The following is a 23708-nucleotide window of genomic DNA, read 5'->3' on the forward strand; positions in this document are numbered from 1 at the left end:
TAAATGCTCCTCAATCATCTAATCCCTGTGACTGTGGGTAGTTTATCTAACATCTCTCTAATCATTACTCTCATCTATGAAATGTGAGTGCCAACAGTATATACTTCACAGAGTAAGGGAGAGGATTGGGGAAATAATACATACAATAAAAAGCTTCAGCTATTATTACTGCTCCGTGCACAAGACTTCCAAATTACAATAAAGAAATAAATGTAACCACTGCTCTCAAATAAACATACACTCTAATAGAGGAAAAAGGCATTAAAACCAGTAAAATATAATAGTACACTATTTCAGATATAGGAATAATGCCACCCCTCAAGAGAGTCATCCGCAGGCTTTACAAAAGAGGAGATATTTGAACAGAGACTGAAAGGGCATGTAGGAGTTGACTAGGTACCAACATTGAGAAAACATTCCAAGCAGAAAGAAACAATGTTAGCAACAGTGTAATAGAACGAAATAGCCCAGTTCTCCATTTATCATGGAGAAGCTGGGACAAGAGCAGTACACCAACTGGGTAGGGACATGTTTAATATAAAGCAGTCTCAGAAAAAAAAAAAAAAACACCAATAGTAAGCAAAAATTTCAGGATGTACCAGCAGACATGAAGCAATCAGCATTTTGTTCCTCTTCCAAAAACAGCTGTGCTCTCCTCCTCACTCAACATTAGGCATGTCTCTCTAGAGAAGGACAACATCCAGCTGCTACCTTTCCATCAGCTACAGATTCACCAAAGAGAACCATGCTGATATAATTCTACACACCCACAATCATAAACAAGGTTTGCGCTGAGAAGGGAAAATATCAGCAGAGCCACTTCTCTCCAAGAAGTAAAAGAAAAACCTAGCATTTGGTGTACATCTACCACATGCCCGTCACTACCCTCAGAAGTGATGCCGCATGTCACACTCTAAAACCAGTCTAGGGAGTAACTTTCGCATTTTTAAGTGTTCTAAGACTATTCTGCTCACAGTTTAAATAGCTTCCCAGGGTCTCACGGTGAGAAAACAAGTTGGCTTTGAATCCTATACTCATGCTCTTAGAAGTCACCCAATTTATACTGCTAGACTTTAGCAAATTTTTCTCAAGGAAAAAGAAAAAAAGACTCAAAAGCGAGGGGTCTAGTTCAGTGGTGCGGTGTTTGCTTAGCATATGTGAGGCCCTGGGTTTGATTCCCAGCACCACCACAAAAAAAAAAAAAAAGTAAAGAAAAATAAGATCCCTAAATATCCTACTTTCTCCTTTTCTCTCCACTTTGAACACACTGCTAACACACATCTAACACACCTGCAACACTCAGAGATTAGCAAGGGAGTATTAATAAGGCAAAGTCCTACCTGTAGAAGACAACTGGGCTCCTCACAGCAGGGTACCCAGAATAAGAATAAGGGACTCGGATTCCAGATTTGGTTGATATAACTTCCTACATACCCATGAGCAAGTCATTTGCCATTTTCTGGGCCTGTGTTGCCCCAAAAGCAAGATATAAAGCCTAAACCAGATGAGAACTGGTGATAGCAATACTCCTACTGGAGTGAAGTTAGTATGGATTCAAAATTGTTTATTATAAATATAGGATGTTAAAAATCATCTCCATGATAACCACAAATATGTTTAAAAAATACTTAAGAGCCAGGCATGATGGTGCATGCCTGTAATCCCAGAACAAGGAGGCTGAGGCAGGAGGATCAAGAGTTTGAGGCCAGACAGGGCTACATAGCTACATAACAAGTTCAAGCCAGCCTGGACTAAATAGCAACACCCTGACTCAAGATAAAAAAATTAAAAAAAAAAAAACTAGGCTTAGGGCTAAAAAACCAAATGAACAAATAAAAACACATAAAAAGAAGTGAGAGGGTAGTTCAAGTGGTTCACTACAAGAAAGTCAACTAAATACAGCAGAAGGAAGTAATGGAGGAAATGAGTGACAAAAAAGTTATTATTTAATACAGAAGGAAACAAATAGCAAAATGGCTGACATCCTTCTTCATCAGTAATTACTGCAAATGTAAGTGGAAAAGGTAGACAGAGAATAATTTTTTTAAAGTGGCCAACTCTGTTATCTATTACAGACTTGCTTTAGATCCAAAGACAGAAATAGATCGAAAGTAAATAAATGGAAAACGATGTTTTATGCACAGAGTAACTCAAAGAGACTTGAGATGGTTATGCTAATATTCGACAAGAAACTTTAAGACAAAACTCAGCAAGGAGACCAAATACTTTCAATGGATTAAAAATAGCCTGTTCAAGAAATGGAGCTGGGGTAACCGGATTTCATATCAAAAGAACCTTTAATAGCTGCAGGGTACCCTGCAGCTATTTATTCTGCAAAAGAATGAATCTGGAACCCTGCCTGACATCATTTACAAACACAAACGTAAAATGTATTAAACCTAAATGAAGAGCTAAAACCATAAAAATCATTGAATAAAACATAAGGGTAAATCTGTATCACCTTAGTTTTGGCAAGAGATTCTGAGATACCAAAAGTACAGTCAACCACAAAAAGACATAATTTGACTTTATCTCAATTAAAAATTGTGCATCAAAAGACATCATCAGGCCTGGGACATAGCTCAGCGGTACAAGCGCCTGCCTGGCAAGTGCAAGGTCCTGCATTCGATTGCTGGTACCAAAAATAAATAAATAAATAAATAAATAAATAAATAAATAAAAAGCATCATCAAAAAAGTGAAAAGATAACCTTACAGAATAGGAGAAAATGTTTGGAAATCACATATCTGGTAAGGGTTTAATAACCAGATTATGTAAAGAACTCTTATAACTCAACAATGAAAATACAAACAACCCAACTTAAGAGTGGGCAAAGAAGCCAGGCGTGGTGGCGCATACCTGTAATCCCAGCACTCAGGAGGCTGAGGCAGGAGGATCGGTGAGAGTTCAAGACCAGCCTTGGCTACAAAGTGAGCTCAAGGCCAGCCTGTCTCAAAAAAAAAAAAAAAAAAAAAAAGATTGGGCAAAGAAGTTGGATAGGTCTCCAAAGAAAATATAGAAAGGACCAATAGGCATAATAAAAAGACGGTTATCACTAGTAATTAGAGAAATGAACATAAAAACTTTAACAAGATACTACTTCACACCTACTGGGATGATTCTAATTGACAAACTAGGAAAACAGCAGAGCAGTGAATACCGGCAACTCAGCTTCTCCGGGACAAAGTATCTAGAGTCTTGAACTCAGTAGCTTGGAGAAAAATCAAAGTGAGAGGTAGTTAAGGAGAGGGAAAAAGGATTAAATGATATAGGAAAAGATAGATCTTATCACGGAAGAGAAAGGAATACCTCTGCAGATCACGCCACTACTGGCAATGGCTGCCCTGCCACCAGCCAGAAGACAAACTGAAACTAAAAACTTTTTGCTCATGGATATTAGAGAACCCAATTGGGACCGAGAGAATCAGCAGCAGGTGGAACCAGCAGGGAAAATGTAGGACACTGCTTTCATAGTGGCCTTCCACACTCAATAGTTGGTGAGAGACCCTGGTACAGCACCTGCCACCACAATTGTGGCACAAGAGCTGGTGGGGACACCACTATAGGGAAGAGCCGTGTGCGTGAACATGGGTTCCAGAGTAGCCCCTCCGCTAAAAGCCACGCTCCACACTATCAAGTTCCAAGAGTGGACAAGGGAAAGACAGCCACAGGAGATGGCCAGCAGTTAGAGAGCAGGCTCAAGGAAGACCTGATGAGGAGCTGGGCCTGGTGAACACAGACCTGGCACAGCAGTCACAGGCCAGACCCAGCCTGACTTACACAGCTATAGGAGGTCATATTAGCACACTGTTCTCACTATATAGGGATGTCTGCATCCAGCATCATTCTGGGTGGACTGCCACCACAGACCTCCAGCATGAACACAGATATGTCTTGGCTTGAGCTCTCCTCCTTAACCCTTGGCTGATGAAAAAAGCCATGCATCCAAAACAATAAAAAATTGATGATTTTTCATTTTATTGTATTAATTTTTGCTGTTTCCTTTTTGCTTTTGTCCTGCCTTCTGTTCATCACCCCCCAATTTTATATTATTTTCTCCTTTGTTCTTTTAAGAGTGTGTCTGCTTGTGGGTTTCTTTTCCTTTTGTAGTTTTCTTCCAACACAGTTTATAAAGGGTAGTACAATTCTCTCTTGTCCCTTTATGTTCCTGCTATTTTTGTCCATATATTTTCTCTTGTCTTATTTCTCCTGTTTCCTCTTCTTGCTCAATTTTTTCTTTCTTCTTCCCCTTTTCATTTGTCTCCCTTTAACTTTTTCCCTAATTTTATGTCACTCACAGAATCTTTTCCCATCCCCATTTCTCACCACAAATTTTGTACCCACTATTCCCTGTCATCCCCATCTAAATACATAATATACCTTTACCAACATTAGGACCCTCTGACCCCTTCCTACGTCCTCCTTCCATTACCACATACCAGAAGACTTAAAAAAAAACTTGTTTTTCTTCTCTATCCCCCCATTTGTCATTGACCACTCTCCAATACTCTGAGCTTTAGATAATTAATTCAATAAAATTACTGTGGAATGCTGTTTTTCACCGTTAGAAGAGACATAGTCATCACATTTAGTGCATATTAACTTTGGGTCAATACTTGGGCTATTATAGATTTCTTCTGCAAGATAAAGGGAGACCCAAAACAGCGTCTCATGGTATGTTATTTATCAACTAGCCCTGATGGATACCACTACAATGGATTAGTTTGTTACGACTGCCGCTGATTAAACTGCATAGGAATAATCCTGACTCAGAGGACGATTTCATGCCAGCCAACTCTGTCAATTCCACCATCACACCCAGGGAGAGGTACAGCAAGACTTCATCACCCAAGAACTCAGCCTGGATCAGACTCTGCAAGAATGCCTGCAATGTGATGGGAAGAAGTCCTGAGTGTGAGTTCACTTCAGTATTGCAGCGGGAGATCAGAGGAGCTATTGGTATGTGAGGACGCAGACTCTGGCTAAGGAGCCACTTGGGAATCACATATGCAATGCCTCATTGGAATATTCAATCTGTGCTACCATTGGACATCTTAATGGGTTTAAGTATTTATATGTTTCTTTATTTAGTAATGTGGGGTTCTGTTAGGTTCTTTTACAGTTTCTTGTGTTTATAAGGTTGTCACTTTTCTGTATTTATTCTTTCATTGGTGCTAATTTAGTAAGTATCTAGGTTCTCTACCTCATCTCAGCTCCCTCTCTAGTTTCTTCACCTTTAAATTGAGATAATATTATTAATGTATTTTGTATTCTTTTTCCAAACATGTAAACTCTTCCTTCCAAGGCTTTAAATTCCCCATACTTAGCTCCCTCACAGTCACCCTTCTCTTCTCTAGTATTAACCCTCAATCCTCGCCTTCCTAAACCTTTGGCTCTTCCATATCTTTCCTAGCTTATTGTCCTCCTATGAGCAAGTTCTGACAGGCACACAGCTCCCCTCAATCACGAAGTAAACTTCCTTTCTCTAAGATTTCACTCTTGCCCCACAAATATCCTCTGAAAATTCTCAATATGAACCCTTCAACTCAACTAAAAGTACACAAATAGAATCAGACCCAACATCAACATTTTCTTCTCATCTACCACTTTTACCCCCTCCGAGTCCCCTTTAGTGGCTAATGTTCCTCATCCAACCACCTCCCATTCTCCCCACCCCACAGCACCTACCTCATTACTGAGCAACCACAACTAAACTGTCATAATACCCATAGAGCATAGACAAAGGGGAAAAGAGTAACTACAAGGACCATCACATAAAAGTGTTAGAAGACTGAATTTCTGGAGGCTGTTATAACAAGAATTAATCCTTTTGGCAAAACAAAGAGACAGAGTCCAAATCACTCAAAGTAAATAACATAAGCAGTAAATACTAGCACTGGGCATACTAAGCTGAAAATTATTCACAGGGAGACAACACCCTATTAAAAATCTCCATATAAGCCACAAGCTCTCCCCACTTCTCTACTTCTCAATGTGCAGAACCAACACCCTAAAAAAGGAGAAAAATATACACATACAAGTGCACACATACACATAAACAGATACACATAGAAGCATGAGAGAGCAAGGAAACAAAAGATTCCTGAATTCTCCCAACTCTCCTAAGGCAGAGGAAGGGGTCACAAAGAGAGATGAAAACAAACACCAGGTAGCAGAAATCTATGCAAAGTTCATCAAAGGGATATATATATGATATACACATATAAGGAATATTTATTATTTAGCAATAAAAAGGAATACACTGACACATACTACAACATGGATCAATCTTGGAAATATTCCGCTTCTATGAAAAATCCAATGTGAGAAAAGTCAATACAGTCAGATAAATAGAATAGAGGTTACTACGGTCCGAGTGCGAAAGGAATTAGGGAGTTGTTTGTTTAAAGAGTTTCTGTTTGGGATGGTGAACAAATTTTAGAAACAGTAATGATGGTTCTACAGCATTTTGGATTTAATTACTGTCACTGCCTTGTCTACTTACACATAATCAAAGTCACCCTTTCGTGTTATATATATTTCCCTAGATGAGACTTTCCCCTAATATTTCCCAGTCTGCCCCAGAGCCCATGCCTACTATGTATGACATCACAGCATTCTCCAGCTCAACCTCTGCAACAGCTTCCACATATGTAAGATAGGAACATTTTTCAGCCCTATTTCTCTCATCCTTGTTGTCAGATTCAAATTAAATAGGAAATGTGGTAAGACCTTCTAAACTGCAAAGGGCTGAAGTCAGACACCATTATTATATTAGAGATTTAAACATAACCCCCTATTAAGTTGGTCTTCAGTGCTGTGCAATAAAATGTTTCCTCATATCTACTATTTCAGAGACAAACTTTCAGAGACACAACTTCATGCAGTTTGTAAAACACCACACTTGATCTGACTGATAAGGCTCTCATCAGATTGGTTTGGCTACAACTTTTCCACTGAATAACATACTTTCTTTCAGTGTATCTTGCACATGTTTGTCACAAAGATTTATTCAGTCAAGATCCCTGAACACTGCTCAAAAAGAAAGGAAAAACAACATTGTGGCTGCCAGCTCTTTTTCAGGGGGACTAAAGAGAGTTGCTACATGGCACAGGGTGCCAGGAAGTGCTGTGAGGGTGGACAAAGTAGCTGCGGTATCCCGCTCTAGAAATGGCTCTTAGACCAAGACCTACCGCAGACACAATCAGCTTCCAGAGAGGGTCTTTCAGCCTTTTCAGCTCTGCTGAACAGTATGTTTTAGAAAGCCTCCCCCGCTCAAAGGGGACCTGGCACACCCAGGCTACTGACACCAAAGCAGTGGTGCTTACAGCAAAACACAATCTTGGGCTGGATTCGTTTCGTTCCAAATGCAACTACCAAAGGGCATTCTGAAGGACAAGACTGAGGCCAATAACTTTAAACAAGGGTAAAGGGCCAGCTCTCTGTAAAAGGAAGCCTCAATACCCTGCTTTCTTTACAGTCATGGTCTAGAATTCTATTGCCTTTACCTCTTTGGTCCAGGACATCTGAGTTTATTTTTCATTTCATGGTTTTGGCAACACAGTCTTTTTGCCCTGTACTAAACTGGTGCTGGCCTCAGTTCCCATTCCAACTAGAAATTGCTATCACTGAATACAAGTGGTTTAGGTCACCAGATGGATCCCCAGAATCCATCTGCAAGAACTCTACCTCAGCAATGGCTCACGTGCACCAATATCCTTGGAAATGATGAAATGGACAATGGATTATGTTACCAAATTTTGTGAATTAATAAAGTCAAACCTCAAAATTTGAAACTCCATAAAATATTTAATAACTATTACTTACTAAGTGCTAGGTATTTACATATATAATCTAGAATCCACATCTCAACCTTATGAATTAAATCCTATTATTGCCCCCCATTTTATGTTTACCTTGTTTTGTTTTGAGATGGGGCCTTGCTAGGTCTCCCAGGCTGGTCTTTAGCTCCTGGTCTCCAGTGAACCTCCTACCTCAGCCGCCCAAATAGCTGGGGCTATAAGCATGTGCCACCCCACCTGGCTTACCCCCTTTTTAGAGAAAATAAAAGTGTGGCCATGAGTAGCTAAGTGAAATTATGCCAGTTAAGAAGTGTCAGAGACTGGCAAGAGCCTGTACCTCCCAGGCCAGGACCCCGCGCCTGGGCGGCGGAAGCTTGGGCCGGAGCCGGCGGGGGCCGCTGCGGCTTGATGCTCGGGCACACGTCTCTGCAGGGCGGGCGCTCTCCAGGGCGTCGCCATCTGGGTCCTGGGGCAGGCGCGGGTGGACGTGGATGGGCAGGCGGCCATGGCCTCAGGCGAAGGGCGGTGCCAGAGCATGCGGACTACCGTTGGCTTCCGGGCGGGCTTTGCCAAGTGCGGGGGCACTGGGTGAGAGCGACCTCTGACCTCGGGGCGTCCTGCAGGGCGCTAGGCCGCCACCTGGCGCGAGGGCGGCTGCCACGCTCCACGCCCTCTGGAGAACGCGGGACGCGAGGTCCTCCGCGCTGTCTGACATGGCCGGGACCTTTGCGCCTCATGTTGCAACCGAGACATGGGCGAATTCCTGCCGGTGGCTGCAGACAGGAGGCCGCTGTTTCTCATCGTTTTGAAAAAGAACGCAGTGCACTCGGGTGCTCTTTTAAGAAAAAACAAGCACTGGCGAGGCTGTGGAGATATAGCAACTCTTCACTGCTGGTGGGAATGCAAACTGGTGAAACCACTGTGGAAATCAGTTTGGAGATTCCTCCGAAAACTAGGTCTAGAGGTCCCATTCAACCCAGCTATTCCCCTTCTGGGTATTTTCCCAGAAGATCTGAAAACACCGTATCACAGCGATATATGTGCACCTATGTTCATAGCAGCACAATTTATAATTGCTAAATTGTGGAAGCAACCCAAATGTCCATCCACCGAGGATTAGATAAGAAAATTGTGGTACTTTTATATAATGGAATATTACTCAGCTATAAAGAAAGATAAACTCGAGGCTTTTCTACAAAAATGGTCACAACTAGAGACCATACTCATAAGTGAAATAAATCAGACCTGTATGTGTAAGCAACGCATTGTCTCACTAGTATAAGAACCTGAAAGAGTGAATAAAAATTAAGAGGTATGGGGGCTGGAGATTTAGCTCAGCAGCACAGTGCCTGCCTGGCAAGTGTGAGGTCATGAGTTTGATTCCCGGTACCGGAAAAAAAAAAATTAAAAAATTAAAAGGTATGATAGACATTGTGAAATGAATGGAAACTGCTCAAAAGTAAAGAGCAACTGAAATGAGGGAAAAAAGAAAAGAAGGAAGGGGAAATTATGTATATATGTATATACAAGATAGCTAACATAGTTGTAGTACTGTCTTCTATCACTTTACTGAAAGAATCAGTTAATGATGACTTGTTTGATCCATCTTGTATGTCTCTATTTGTTTTCCTGAGAAACCACTTTGAAGATATCAATATGTAATACAACAACCATTGTTAATTTTCCACCACTTTGTCTGTAACTCAGTATTGCTTGTATTATTCTTATGCTATTTTGTAAAAGGATGTCTATTTGTTATTATGCTTTCTTTCTTTTATTTTTAAAATAAATTTAAAAAGAAAAAGAAAAAAAGAAAAAACAAGCCATTCAGTATTATCAGTAAAGAATTTCCCATGTCTTACTTTGCAGTGTAACCCAGAGGGTGTCATTCTGGTTTGTGGTTACAGATCCTTTGAAAAATCATACTGTTCCTGCTGATGAAGTACAGTCAGCCATAAGAATGACCAGGAACCGGATCAACAATGTCTTCCTTTTGAATAACCAGACTGGAATTCTTAAAAATTCCTTCCACTCTTGCATCACCCACAGACCCATCTGTGCCCATCTGAATTATTATATTTGGTGTAATATTTTGCATTGTTATAGTTGCAACTACACTACTGATTTTATCATGGATCCGGCAACATAGAAGGAAGAACAAAGAATCACCTGAAGTGGATGACACAGAGGACAAGTTGGAAAACATGGGCTCAACTGCCAACAGCATCCCTTGTGATTCCCTGGACATGAAAGGAGGGCGCACAATGAAGTCATGACGGAGGAAAAGCGGCCCACTCCTCTCTGAGGCGCTGCTGTTCTCCTTCTCCAGGAAACGAAACACTTGTTTCTGTGTGACTGCTAAGCACCCCAAAAGACCAAGAGCAGATTTTGTCACCATTTTTGTTTCGGGAGAAATGTTGAATGTTTTTGAAAGTGATAAGCAATCAGTTATACCCAGAAAGACCACTGAAATGATAAGGTGTTGACTATTCAGAATATTTGAAAGTATTTTTCTTACAACACAATATGTAAGTGTAGTCATGTGGTACTTGTAGTTATTGATTTAAGCATTTCTAGAGACAAAGCCAGAAATTATATACATATATATATACTGTTATCTATATCTATATCTATATCACACTTTGAAGATGTAAAGGAAATAATTTTCCCAGTACAGAGTACCTGTAACATGTTACAGCAATCATCGAAAATGGGTCCCTTTGGAATCTTGTTGAAACTGCTCTCTATATGACTAGGTAAGCAAAAGTAAACGGTTTTAAATGAGATGGATAAAAATGGGAAAGTTGATTTACAAGGTGAAATTTTATCCTATTAGCATGCTAATAGTTTCTTGTATATTTTCTGTATACCAGTCTCTAATAGGGTAATTTTATTTGTTTCTGCAATTTGTAAAAGTCCAATTTATGCTAACTTAATAAAGCAGTAATCACTTTTAAAAAAAAGAAATGCCAGAGACTTTTCAATAGTGCTGGAACAACTGGGGAAAACACTGCCACCACAGGCCAGGGGTTTAGCTCAGTGCCTCAGTCAGTACCTGCCTGGCAAGCGGAGGTCCTGAGTTTGATTCCCAGTACCCAAAAAATTAAAAACAAAATAGAAATAAAACACTGCCACCTACCCCTCACAACTTATACAAAAATTAACACTGTAATCAAATCTAAAATTAGAAGAAAACAGACGATAAAGTCTTCATTACCTAGAGTTAGATGAAATGTTCTTAGACATTACTCCATAAGTACAAACCATAAAACAAAAGGTAAATCGTACTTCATCAAAATTACAAATTTTTTTGCTCTGTGAAAGACCCTGATAAGAGGATTTTTTAAAAGGTCAAAAAATGTTGATAATACTCTTGCTAGTAAGGCACTAAGCTTAGAGAAGTAAAGCAAACTAAAGTTACTAGTTGAGTCCAAACAGTATGGATCCAAAAACAGTGTTTTTCTACTATGCCACAACTTGAAGATACAGAGAGGCCAGGCCACAGTCTCACTTGCCTTTGACCTTCCTACATGCCCGTGGGCCTCTCTCCCAACTCACTTCTCACTTCTTAGGCAATCCCAAGAATAAACATCAGTCAAAAATGCAGTATGTGAAGTCTGCTATCTAAAAGGAAAAAGTTTAAAATGTAAGTCTGCAGCCACCGCCCCCTACATGTGACAAGGCCTATACTCCCTTTTTTTAAATCATACTTTCAAATCATGTAACTGATTTGTTTTTCATCCATTTCTCCAAAGAAAATTCAAATTCTTTGGGAACAGAGATTGTCGTCTTTCACCCACTGTTCTTCCCTCAGTACTACAGCAGTGCTTGGGACATAGTAAGTGCTCAATGTATATCAATGAAATGAATGAATGAATTCTCTTACTCGAAAAGTGAGGCCCTCTACAATGTGAATTGCAGTCTCTCTCTCACCTCCAAACTTACCTCAAGGTCCTTATGACATACTTCCTTGAATTGTCATCCCTGCCCACTTGTTCTTATTCCTACCTAGGTTCAGCTAGAGCACACTTCTTTCAGAAGTCTTCGCTGATCTCTCCAGCCCCCATTAACCTCTCCTTCCACTAAGCTTAACAGTATCAACCCTCTGTGCACATGTATGGCATCTCTCAAGTGTAGCCCTACCTTGCCTGTCTGTTTGTTTCTCTCTTTTCTCTCTCCCTTCCTCTGTTCCCCTGTTTTCTATTTATCCCACAATGCTTCCATCACAGTGTGTGATACATAGCAAGTGATCAACAAATACTGATTTCATTCACTGACCTGTTTATGATAGAAAATGTCAAATAATAATTCACATAAATGAAGAAGAACTGTGCTTGGTTCTTTCTGAGAACCAAAACATGACGGTGTCATGGTATGTTAAAAGCTATAGAGCCAGGTAACATAGGTTAGAATCCAGGATTCATTACGTATGAGCTGTCTGATTACAAGTATGTTTTAAACTCCATGCCTCAGTTAACTCAGAGGCTCACTACAAGTACTAAATGAGACATACATGCAAGTATTTAGCCTATTACACAGAATAAACTCTTGCCAAATATTAGCTAAACTCTTGCCAAATATTAGCTATTACTGACACTGACCTAGGTTTAAAGAATAGGCCTCTATAAAAATAATTACATGGTTTCTTTTAGAGTGCTGAATATATTCTAAAACTGATTGTGGGAGTAGGGGTGTGGCTCAGTAACAGAATACTTGCCTGGCACATGGGAGGTTCTGGATTCAATCCCCAGCACCGCAAAACAATAAATAAAATAAAATTGGCTGTGATAACAGTTGCACAACTAAAAACACTGAAGGATATACCATGAATGGATGAATTTGATGGGATGTGAATTATATCTCAATAAAGCTATTTCTAACAATAATCTCCCTGAAAGAAGAGGCCTTGCATCTACAGACAAGTTAAAACAGAGTTCAGAAGAGTAAAGGGCCTGTCCCCAAAGGCAAGTTACTGCTAACATTATTTGCCCAAAACCCACAGATCCTTGGGGGTTCACTTTCTGTTTCTTGGGAAAGGCCAAGATCTCTGTCGTACCCTGGAGGAAAGGTGAGGGTCATCAAGCTAAGCATGGAGTTGACAGCGAAAAGGTTACTAAGTGAGAACAGGGATGAAGGACAAAAACAGATCACCTCTCATCTCAGAGCAAAAGCAGACTGTCTAAGTCTCCTCAGAAAGCATTCTGGCATGATCAAAAAGAAATTAAACAGCCAGTGCTGGACGAAAAGCCCCCAAAGGCAAGGTCAACATGAAAAACAAGGGAAAATAAATGGAAAACAACAGGCTGGCCAGAAGAGGACAAGTCCCTGAGGATTTTCAGAGAGCTCCAACTTGTTCTTCCAATTCTTTTTCTCATCCATGAACGATCAAAATAGCATTTGGTAATCTCAGGAAAAAAACTCCATGGCAGAGAAGACTTTCCCTGTTTACTTCTTTGCATAGTGCTACCAGTAACAAAGTATCCAAATGCCACCTGATGAGGAGCTGAGAGTGATTTCCCCAAGGAGAAATCTCCCAGGTGCCCCACACTCTGTTCAATTAAATACTTGTAAAGCCAGGTGAAATGTCTATGTCATGTACAACTTATGAGAGACAGATGAATGAATGAAAAACAAGGACACTTGTGCTTATACTTGAGTCCTAGTGAATACTAAGAAGGGGTTATAGAAGGGAGAGAAGGGAATGATTTCAACAGTTTCATTGTCTTCCAACTTTAAAAAATGGTCATTCACCACCAGGTATAGCAAACGTTCAGCTTGCCATTTCTTGCCCTGCTTTTAAATGTTATACTAAAAATTTAAGGGAAGTTTTATTGCTCACATACGCTAATTATACTATACATTTTATATGTGACCCAGACAATCCCTCTTCACTTAGAAAACAGTATAAAGGAGCTGGGGATTTAGCTCAGCAGCACAGCGCCTGCCCGGCAAGCGCGAGGTCGTAAGTTCGATTACTGGTACCAAAAAAAAAAAGAAACCTCAAAAAAAAGTACAAAATGTTGGGCTGCAGCTTTCCCTTGTATCACCAGCCCCCTCTCATTTGCATTACTCTAAAAGTAAAGATGCTATTTTCCCAGACTGTCATATAGAAGACACATAATAAATTTCTTGAATGAAAAATAGAGCATGTTATTCTTCAATTAAATTCCATATTCTACCATCATTTGACCACAATATGCCTAGAAAGAACTTTCTGTCAGACAAAAAGTTCTAACAGCACCAAAAAAATAATGTAATATTTAAATGGGCCCTTCAAAATATATTGCAAGAAAGGACACTCAACTAGAACACCAGAGAACTGACTTTCTAGTCCAGTTTTGTTGACAGCTATATGCACCTGTGAGCAGGCTCCCTGGCCCTCCAGCTCCTTCTCTGAAATATAAGGGATTTGACCTAGATCTACAGTTCTCAACTTCAAGGCGGTACTACTCCTGGAGGGCACTGGGCATGGTGTGGAGCCGCCTGCTTGGAACAATGACTGGGAGAACACTACTGGTACTTATTGCAGAGTACATAGGAACAGAAAGGAATACGAGACATAATACCCAGGACAGACACAATAAAGGACAATCTTGTCCAATTACAAGAGCACATTATTTTCTCTCCTCTCAGAAAAAGAACTGGACAAAATAATTAAGATCTCACTCAGCATGGTGGCACATGACCATCATCCCAGGTCCTCAGGAGGCTAAGGTAGGAGCATCGCAAGATCAAGGCCAACCTCGGAAACATAGCAAGACTCTATTATCAAAATAAAATTTTAGGGGCTGGGGATTTAGCTCAGCGGCAAAGCGCCTGCCTGGCAAGCGCAAGGTCGTGAGTTCGGTTCCCAGTACCGGAGAAAAACCAAAAAAAAAAAAAAAAAAAAAAAAAAAAAAAAAATAAAAAAAATAAAATTTTAAAGAGATTTGGGGTATAGCTCAGTTTAAGTGCACTTGCCTACTACGCACCAGGCCCTGGGTTCAATCCTAGTACAAACAAACAACAAAAAAAGTCATCAATCCCTGGAATTCTTTTCCACAGCCAATGTAACAACAACAACAACAAAATACTACAATGTTGTGATTGTCCTATCAACTCCAAACAGTGATAGAACAGTCATCTTTTGCATGGTAACTCAAGAACAAAGAAAAAGGGAAAGAAGGGAATTATGTTACATTTCATTTCCTAAAATGTCTGATGAGCAAAACCTCTTACAGAACTCAAGATAATGAGATCTGAACCTGGCAGTGAACCTTATAACTTAAGTCAGTCAGTGAATGTCTCTCTCTCTCTCTCTCTCTCTCTCTCTCTCTCTCTCTCTCTCTCTCTCTCTGTCTCTCTGTCTCTCTCACACACACACACACACACACACCCAGGAGGAACTTTATTAACTGTAACCAGATGTTCCATTAACAAGCATTTCTTTAAAAAAACACACAAACAATAATTCTATTAGACTCCACTGTTCACATTTGAAAACCAAGTAAGTCTGAGTTAGGGATAAGTACTAAAAGGCTGAAAAAGTGTTCACAGAACAGGGAGGTATTCACTCTGCTGGTTTCACGGATTTGGGGCCAATAAAAGAACATGAGTGGTTGTTTATCAGTTTTATCCCAAGAGTCAAGAGGGTGGAGTTGGAGAAGATTTTCTTATAAACTTAATTTACTACTTTTAACGCCTGCTCTGAAATTTTCCCACAAATCTGCATTACGTACTCTGCCTTGTAGACTAAAAACAATGACTTCTTTGTTTCCATGATTTGTCAAATCCAAGGTAAATCAGCTGGCATAAAAATTCTATTTCCAAGGACTTAACCACAAACTACTATGAACCAGCAATTAACTTACTGATATAACAGCAAGAGCCAGGGAGAGAACATCAAAGCCTAGGAAAACAGCCAACATCTAAATAGATGTTTTGAGTAGACATCTTTGAGGAAAAAAATAGCTTTTACTGTTAATCAAAGCTGAATTTAACCCCTTCCTGAAACTAGACAATAGATTATAGTGAATAAATCGTCTCCTTTTAAGAACTTATTTTGAGAAAAAGTTATTCTCTGTGGCAGAAAAGGCAGACCTCTGTGGTTAGCCCCCCCATGGTAGCAACCTCCCAGAATATAGCTTGCAGTGGCAGAAATTTAAAAAGCCTGAATCCGCACGAGTTTTTATCAGAGGCCTCCCTAGGCTAGTATCCAAATTTTAGGGTCCAAGGCCAAACCCAATACTGAACAATCATCCTTATTGTTTAGCATTGTCTTGCTTCTAAGAATCTTTTGCTACTAGAAAATTCTCATATATACTGGGAAAGCTCATATCCATATTTGGTTCTGATGAATCCAGCACCTACCTTGCCACTGACCAGCTGATGTTTCTGGGCCAATTTGTCTGTAACTGTTATTAACCACCACCAACCTACACAGCCACTGGTAAAGGCCAATTGTGTGGGTCAGTTTATTTTCTAAATTCAATAAGGAAGGGGAGGGGCAACAATATCTTGTCTCCATCTAGCATTTGCAAAGGGTAGCATATAAGAAAACCTGAGGTGAACACTCCCAACTTTAATGCCCGAGTGAACTGATTTCTAATTGTCAGAATATGCCTCCTTCTCTCACCTCCGCTCCCAAATATCAGAACGAGTAACAAGGGGAAACAAAGCCAGACCACCAAAGCTATCCATTTTATTCATTTCAACCAGGCGTCTTGAATTTACGCATAAACAATATTCTCTTTTCTCTATCCTCAGTCTTTTATCCACTGGCAAGTAAAGATGGCTCTACTAGGTACTGTGGTAAATCCCTATACATTTTTTTTTTCCCCCCCTCTGGTACCAGGAACCGAACTCACGACCTTGCGCTTGCCAGGCAGGCGCTTTGCCGCTGAGCTAAATCCCCAGCCCCTTCCCTATACATTTTTACTCCCTCTGGCACCCACTTTAGTTCAGATCACCATTTGCTCTTGCTAGGATTATTTCAACAACCTCCATAACTGATTTCCACACTTCTACTCTTCATTACTCCAAGTGTAATGCCTACTATGGTGCTAGGCATACATGAGATATTCAATAAATGTGCAATAAATGATCAATTATTTCAAAAATTTTAGCAAGCAATTATCTGGCAAAACTGTGTTAGGTACAATAAGTACCTAAGACAAATAAAACATGGTCCCTGCCTTGGAGGGGCTCCTAAGGATAGAGACTTTGAATAATTATAATACAATGAGGTGAATGCAATCAAAGGTGCTGGAAGTATAGAAGAAGGATCATATGCCTATGTTTGGGTGCCATACAGAAAGCTTCCCAGACAGAAGAAATTTGAACGGGAGCTTGAAGAATGCATAAATTTTCCAAACAGAAAATGTGTGAAGAGCATGGCAGGCAAAGGGAACAGCACAAGCAAAGAACAGATTTTTAGGCGAAGACGGGGCACAAGAATGGGGACCATTTCAGGAAACAAGAATTCAGTAGGCAGGAGGGGAGGATACATATGGGAGGAAGGAAAGCCTTAAGAGGTGGGCTGTGGGCAGAATATAAAGTCACGTGCACACAGAAATCTGGCATTAGGAGCTGAGCATACGCACACACCTGTAATCTCAATACTCAGGGAGGCTCAGGCAAGAGGATGATAAATTCAAGCCCAGCCCAGGCAACTTAGCAACTTAGCAAGAGCCTGTCTCAAAATAAAATCTTAAAAAGGACTAAGGGTGTAGCTCAGTGTGAGGGTCCTGTACTCAAGCCCCAGTACCACAAAAAGTGAAAAAGAAAAATAAATTTGGTATTAGGGGCTGAGGTTGGGGCTCAGTAGTACAGCACTTACGCATGAGGCCCTGAGTTTGATCCTCAGCACCACCCACCAAAAATAAAGTAAATTTTAAATGCTTGGCATTAATTCTTAGCAAAAATAGTGGAACAATTGCATTTTCAAGCTAAGAGTGAAAGGGATTCATCCATTCAACAAGTACTTACTGGGTGTCTGATATAATTTGCTTGTTTGGGACAATACCCAGGCAACAGAGACAACAATGCTTTAGAGTAGCCGTACTTGTTCATGGGAAAAAAGTCAACCTGTACACAAAGGTGTGAGTTTAAAATTCTAATCTCTCTCCACAGTTTACTGCACCAACTACCACTACCCTAGCCACCTTTACCTCTAGTTTTATTTTATTTTATTTTTTTTTTTCCCAGTACCAGGAACCGAACTCACGACCTTGCGCTTGCCAGGCAGGCGCTTTGCCGCTGAGCTAAATCCCCAGCCCCTACCTCTAGTTTTATTGCCTCACAGTGCCCAAGGGTTGAGTATCACTCATAGAAAACAATTTCACTTGCAATAGTATCAATAAGAATAAAATACAAGTAAATGTCACTAAGAAGGCTGTGATGGTTAATCTTGAATATCAACTTGATTAGTTTGAAAGATACCTAGGAGATCAGTAAAGCACACTTCTGGGTGAGTCTGGGTGGGTCATGGGTGCATGACCTTGCAACTCTTTGGCTCTTCCTCAGCTCCATGCCTCCTGGCCACTCTGAGGTGGGCATCTTTCCTCCACCATCCCTTTAGCCCTGCTGTTTCTGCCTTACAGGCAGTTGAACATGAACTAAAATCTCCGAAACTGTGAACCAAAATATTTTCTCCTCTAAACTACTTTTCTCAAGTATTTCATCACTACAACAGAAACCTGGCTAACAGAAGCAAATGACATCTACAATGAAAACTAGAAAATATTGTTGAAAAAAAACAGACATCAAAAAGTGGAAAAACACGGAATGTTTGTTGATTAAATGTCTTAATATTGTCAAAATGACAATACTCAAAGCAATCTACAGAATCAATGTAAGCCCTATAAAAATCTTAATAGCATTTTTTTTGCAGAAATAGAATTCATCCTCAATTTCATATAAAATCTCCATAAACCCTGAGTAGATAGAACAATCTTGAAAAGGTACAAAGTTGGAAGAACCATACTTTCTGATTTCTAAAATTACTAAACAGCTACAGTAATCAAAGCAGTGTGGTATGGACATAATGACAGATATACAGACCAATGAAATAAAAATATAGAGGCAGAAATACAGAGCCTTAAGTATATAGCTGATTTTCAAGAAAGATGCCAAGACCATTTAACAGAGAAAGGATAGCCTTTTCAACAACTGGTGCTACAAAAACTAAATATTCACATACAAAAGAATAAAGGTGGAAATTTACCATATGTTAAAAATTAACTTAAAATGGATCAAAGGGGACTGATGATATAGCACAGTGGTAGAACCCTTGCCTAGCATGTGCAAAGCCCTGGGTTCAATCTCCAGCACTGCAAAAAGAAAAGGACCAAAGACCTAAACATAAGACCTATATGAAAACAACTCTGTTTGTTACTTTTTGGTGACAGAGATTGAACCCAGGGCTTTCTTGCATGCTAAGCAGGATTCTACCACTGTGCTATGGCACCAGTCTCAACTATTAAACTCTTAAAAAAAATAGGGGAAAATCTTCACAGTATTGGATTTGGTAGTGATTTCTTGGATATGGAATCGCAAACACTAACTAACAAGAGCTAGACAAACTGGACTTAGTAAAAATTACAAATTTTTGAAACATACATGGTGGCACACACCCACAATCCCAGCTACTCAGAGAGTTAAAGTAGGAGGATCACAAGTTCAATATTAGCCTGGGAAATTTAGTAAGACCCTGTCTCAAAATAAAAATTAAAAACAGGTTGAAGATATAGCTCAGTGGTACATGAAGGTCTCAGTATCGCAAAAATAAAAAAGTCTGTCCATCAATGGACACCATCAAGAGATTGAAAAGGCAACCCACAGATGAGAAAATATTTGTAAATCATTTAAGATATTCATATACAGATTATATAAATAACTCCTCCAACTTTACAAAATATTCAAAAAGGAACCTAAGGCTTACCTAGACATTTCCCAAAAAAAATACGTAGAAAAACCCAGTAAGGGGGCTGGGGATTTAGCTCAGCGGCAAAAGCGCCTGCCTGGCAGGCGCAAGGTCGTGAGTTCGGTTCCTGGTACCAGAGAAAAACCAAAAACAAAAACAAAAAAAAAAAAAAAAGAAAAACCCAGTAAGTACAGGAAAAAGTTCTTAGTATCACTAACCACTATGGAGATGCAAATCAAAACCACAATCTGATGAACATTCATTAGAATAGTTATTACTTTTTAAAAAAGAAAATACCAAGATTTGGCAAAGCTAGAGAAATTAGAACCTTCTGCATTGCTGGTGGGAATAGAAAATAATGCTGCCACTTTGGAAAACAGTACAGCCGTTCCTCAAGCAAAGTAAACATAGAATCCTCATAAGATGCAGCAATCTCACCTCGGGGTTCATAACCAAATTAAATGACAGGAAGGATTCAGATAGGTAACTGGACACCAACGTTCACAGAAGCATTATTCACAATGTAGAAAGTGGAAACGACTCAAACATCCACTGACAGATAAATATACAAAATACAGTAATAAATACAATGGAACAATGCTCAACAAAAAAGGGAAATGCTGATACATGCTACAAAACATGCTAAACAAAATAAACCTAACACAAAAGGACAAATGTTATATGATTCTACTCATATTTTGTAGCTAGACTAGGCAAATTTACAGAAATAGAAAGTAGAAGGGTGATTTCCAGGGCCCAAGGGGAAGGAAACTGGGGAACTGTTACTTAATGAATACAGTTTCTATTTAAAATAGTGAAAAAGTTCTGAAAATACATAGCAGTGATAGTTGTCTGACATAGTGAATATATTTAATGTCACTCAACTGTGTACTTAAATATACTTAATATTGTAAATTTTGTATTATATATATCTGACCATAAAAAAGAAAAAAAAAAAAACTCAATGTCCAGGGCCCCATCCCAGACTAATTACATCAGAATCTCTGAAAGAGGTCTAGGTATCTGGATTTTTAAAGCACCCTAGGTAATTCCAGTGTTCAAGCAAGACTGAGAACTAGCACTTTTTCCTCTCTTGATGATACATGCCAACTGTGCCTTTCCCAGCCCAACTGAAATCGTAAGTTCTACTTAAGTTTTCCAAGTTGCCTCTGACTACTCATTTCACAGTGACCTGAATTAGTAAGCCCCACTTAGGGTAATAATGCTACACTTTAATAGTATAACAACTGTTCTTAGGGCTAGGGGTGTAGCTCAGTTGTACAGTGCTTGCTTAACACGGGCAAGGCCCTGCGTTCAAAACCTAGCACCACAAAAAAATTAAAAATGTGTTGAATGAAGAGCTTATATGAGTTTACATGAAGTTATATAATATCTGAGAATTCTCTTCAAAATAATCCAGGCCCAAGGGGAAGGTACTGCGGTAGTAGATACCCATAAAACAGATTGGCCACATGTTACTAATTGTTAAACCTAGACATAGGTACACAAGGATGCTTTATATTCTTCTCTATGCTTTGGGGGCATATTTGAAATTTTCCATATTAAAAATAGGAATAAGTTTAATTAAGTACACAATGGAAATATTGTAATCTGACATATTTAGTAATAAGATCTTGGTCTTATAAATTATGGTAGACACATACAACGAATGAATGCATAAATGTATAAAGTTTGTAATGACATGGGGAGATTTTTCTTTGTTTTTTGTTTTTTTCATGGGAGATGTTAAATGTATGATGTGGTTAAAAAAAAAAGACAAGAAAGCAAGCTATCAAATATGTAGTTTCAATTTGTGAGCAGGTTGTAGAGTGTAGTTGTTAAAAGCATTGGGTCTGGAGTGCATCAGATAGAGGTTTCTGCCACTTACAGTGTGACCCCAGGGAGACAATAACATTTATCCATCCTGAGGTTTTTGCAAGGACTAAATTGACACATTCCATGCAAAGCATTTGAAAGTTTATTACTATTATTACCACTATCAGCTGTACATCACAAGAGCTTTTTTTAAAAAGGAAAAATTTTAGAGAGGCACACATGGTAGCACATAGATATAATCCCAGTTACTCAGAAGGTGGAGGCAGAAGGATATTAAGTTAGAAGCCAGCCTGGGCAACTTAGTGAGACTCTGTCTCAAAATAAAACCTAAAATAGAGGATGGGACTGTTGCTCAGTGGCAGAGCACTTGCCTAGCATGTGAGATGCCATAGGTTTAATAACCAGCACAACAAAAAAAAAGAGAAAAACATGGGAAACAATCTGCACAAAATAAAATCATTGCATAAGTTATGTCATCTTTATTAACTTATTAAGTGAATAATTACTAAGGGACCGCTCTCAAGAGATACTGTAAATATATGGTGATCCAGACATAAATGGGGGTGGGGGTGGTGGCACATGCCTGTAATCCCCAGCATTCAGGAGGCTGAGGCAGGTGGGTCACCGTGAGTTCAAGGCTAACTTGAGCTACATAGTGATTTCAAGGCCAGCTTGAATTACTTAGCGAGACCTGGTCTCAAAAAACACACACACAAAAATTAAATACACATAAAAAGACATACATGATATGCAGTCTTAAAAAAGGGGCAAATAAGCAATAACATTAAAAAGCCACTACAATATCTATAAAAAAATATTTAAGCAGGTGCAGAAGTGCTTGTGATTTAAAGGCATTGCATTAGTTTCCTAATGCCTCAGAGATAAATTACCACAAATTTAGTAGCTTAAAGTAATGCAAATTTTTTCTCTTACTGTTCTGGAAATCAGAAGTCCAAAACAAGTGTATAGGGCTATGTTCCTTCTGAAGGAACTAACATTTAGTCCTTGACTTTCTCAGCTACCAGAAGATATTCACATTCCTTGCCTCCTGGCCACCTCATCTACTGTTGTATCATCCCCGTAGCTAACTCTCTTGCCTCCTTATAAGGGCCCCACCCAAATAATCAAGGATAATTTCACTATCCCCAATCACATCCACCTTTTGGGATGTAAGGTAACATAACCACAGATTCTGGAAATTCACAGGTTCTTGGAAATCTCTGAGAAGATATTATTCTTTCTACCATAGACATAACTGAAAAGAAAAACGTATAAATAATATACTAAAAATACTAACAATGATCAAATCTAGGTACTTGAATTGTTATTCATATTTTATGTGTTTCCCTTTTTTGCAATTTGTAAAATCTCGACAATGAGCAGATTTTACTTCTATACAAATACAGAATACAAAAAAACTAAAATAAAATATAAAGAATACACACTCAACTTGTACAGAGGGGCATAAAGAGTCTGCCTTACCTTGTCTCTAGTGCCCAGTTTCCTAGAGCCAGAAGTAACTACTATCAGCAGTTTCTTCTTCTGCCAGAGATGGCATACAAGAATATGTCTATATGAGGCTGAATAATGGCCACCCAAAGACATCTGCACCCTAATCTAATCCCCAGAACCTATGAATGTGTCACCTTACCTGCCAAAAGGGACTCTGAAGATGTGAGTGAGGACTTTGAGATGGGGAGATTGTCCCATATCATCCAGGTGAGGTCAATATAATTACAAGTGTCCTTATAACAAGAGGCAGCAGATGGAGAAGGCAGAATGGGATGACGGCCGGAATGATGGTGCAGGCCTGAAATCCCAGCACTCTGGAAGGCTAAGTTACGAATGCTAGAAGTTCGAGCCCAGTTTGGGCAACTGAGCAACTTACAAAGACCTTGTCTCAAAATTTTAAAACTGCACACATAGCTCAGTGAGAAGGCCCTGGGTTCATTCCCAAGTGCTACAAAAAAAAAAGAAAGAAAGAAAAAAAGAATGTGATGATGGAAGCAGAGATAAGAGGGATTTATTTAAAGGTGAGATGGCCACTAGAAGCTGAAAAGGACATGCAAACAGTCTCCCCTCATGAGCCTCCAAAAAGAAGCAGTCCGGAAGATACTAAGTTTAACACAGAGAAAGTGATTTTCAGATTTGTAACCTCCACAGCCGAA

At 39.4% G+C, this 23708-nt stretch overlaps 1 protein-coding gene and 1 pseudogene across 2 annotated transcripts in view; one reads left to right on the plus strand and one right to left on the minus strand.

Annotated features, from left to right (window-relative positions):
* Ophn1 (oligophrenin 1) overlaps positions 1-23708 on the minus strand; it is a 442504-nt gene that overhangs the window by 363844 nt on the left and 54952 nt on the right. The window lies entirely within an intron of this gene.
* On the plus strand, positions 3336-10107 carry LOC106146349 (annotated as a pseudogene).

The sequence above is a fragment of the Chinchilla lanigera genome, unplaced genomic scaffold (genome assembly GCF_000276665.1).
Source record: "Chinchilla lanigera isolate Chin_1 unplaced genomic scaffold, ChiLan1.0 scaffold00074, whole genome shotgun sequence".
NCBI classification, from domain to species: domain Eukaryota; kingdom Metazoa; phylum Chordata; class Mammalia; order Rodentia; family Chinchillidae; genus Chinchilla; species Chinchilla lanigera.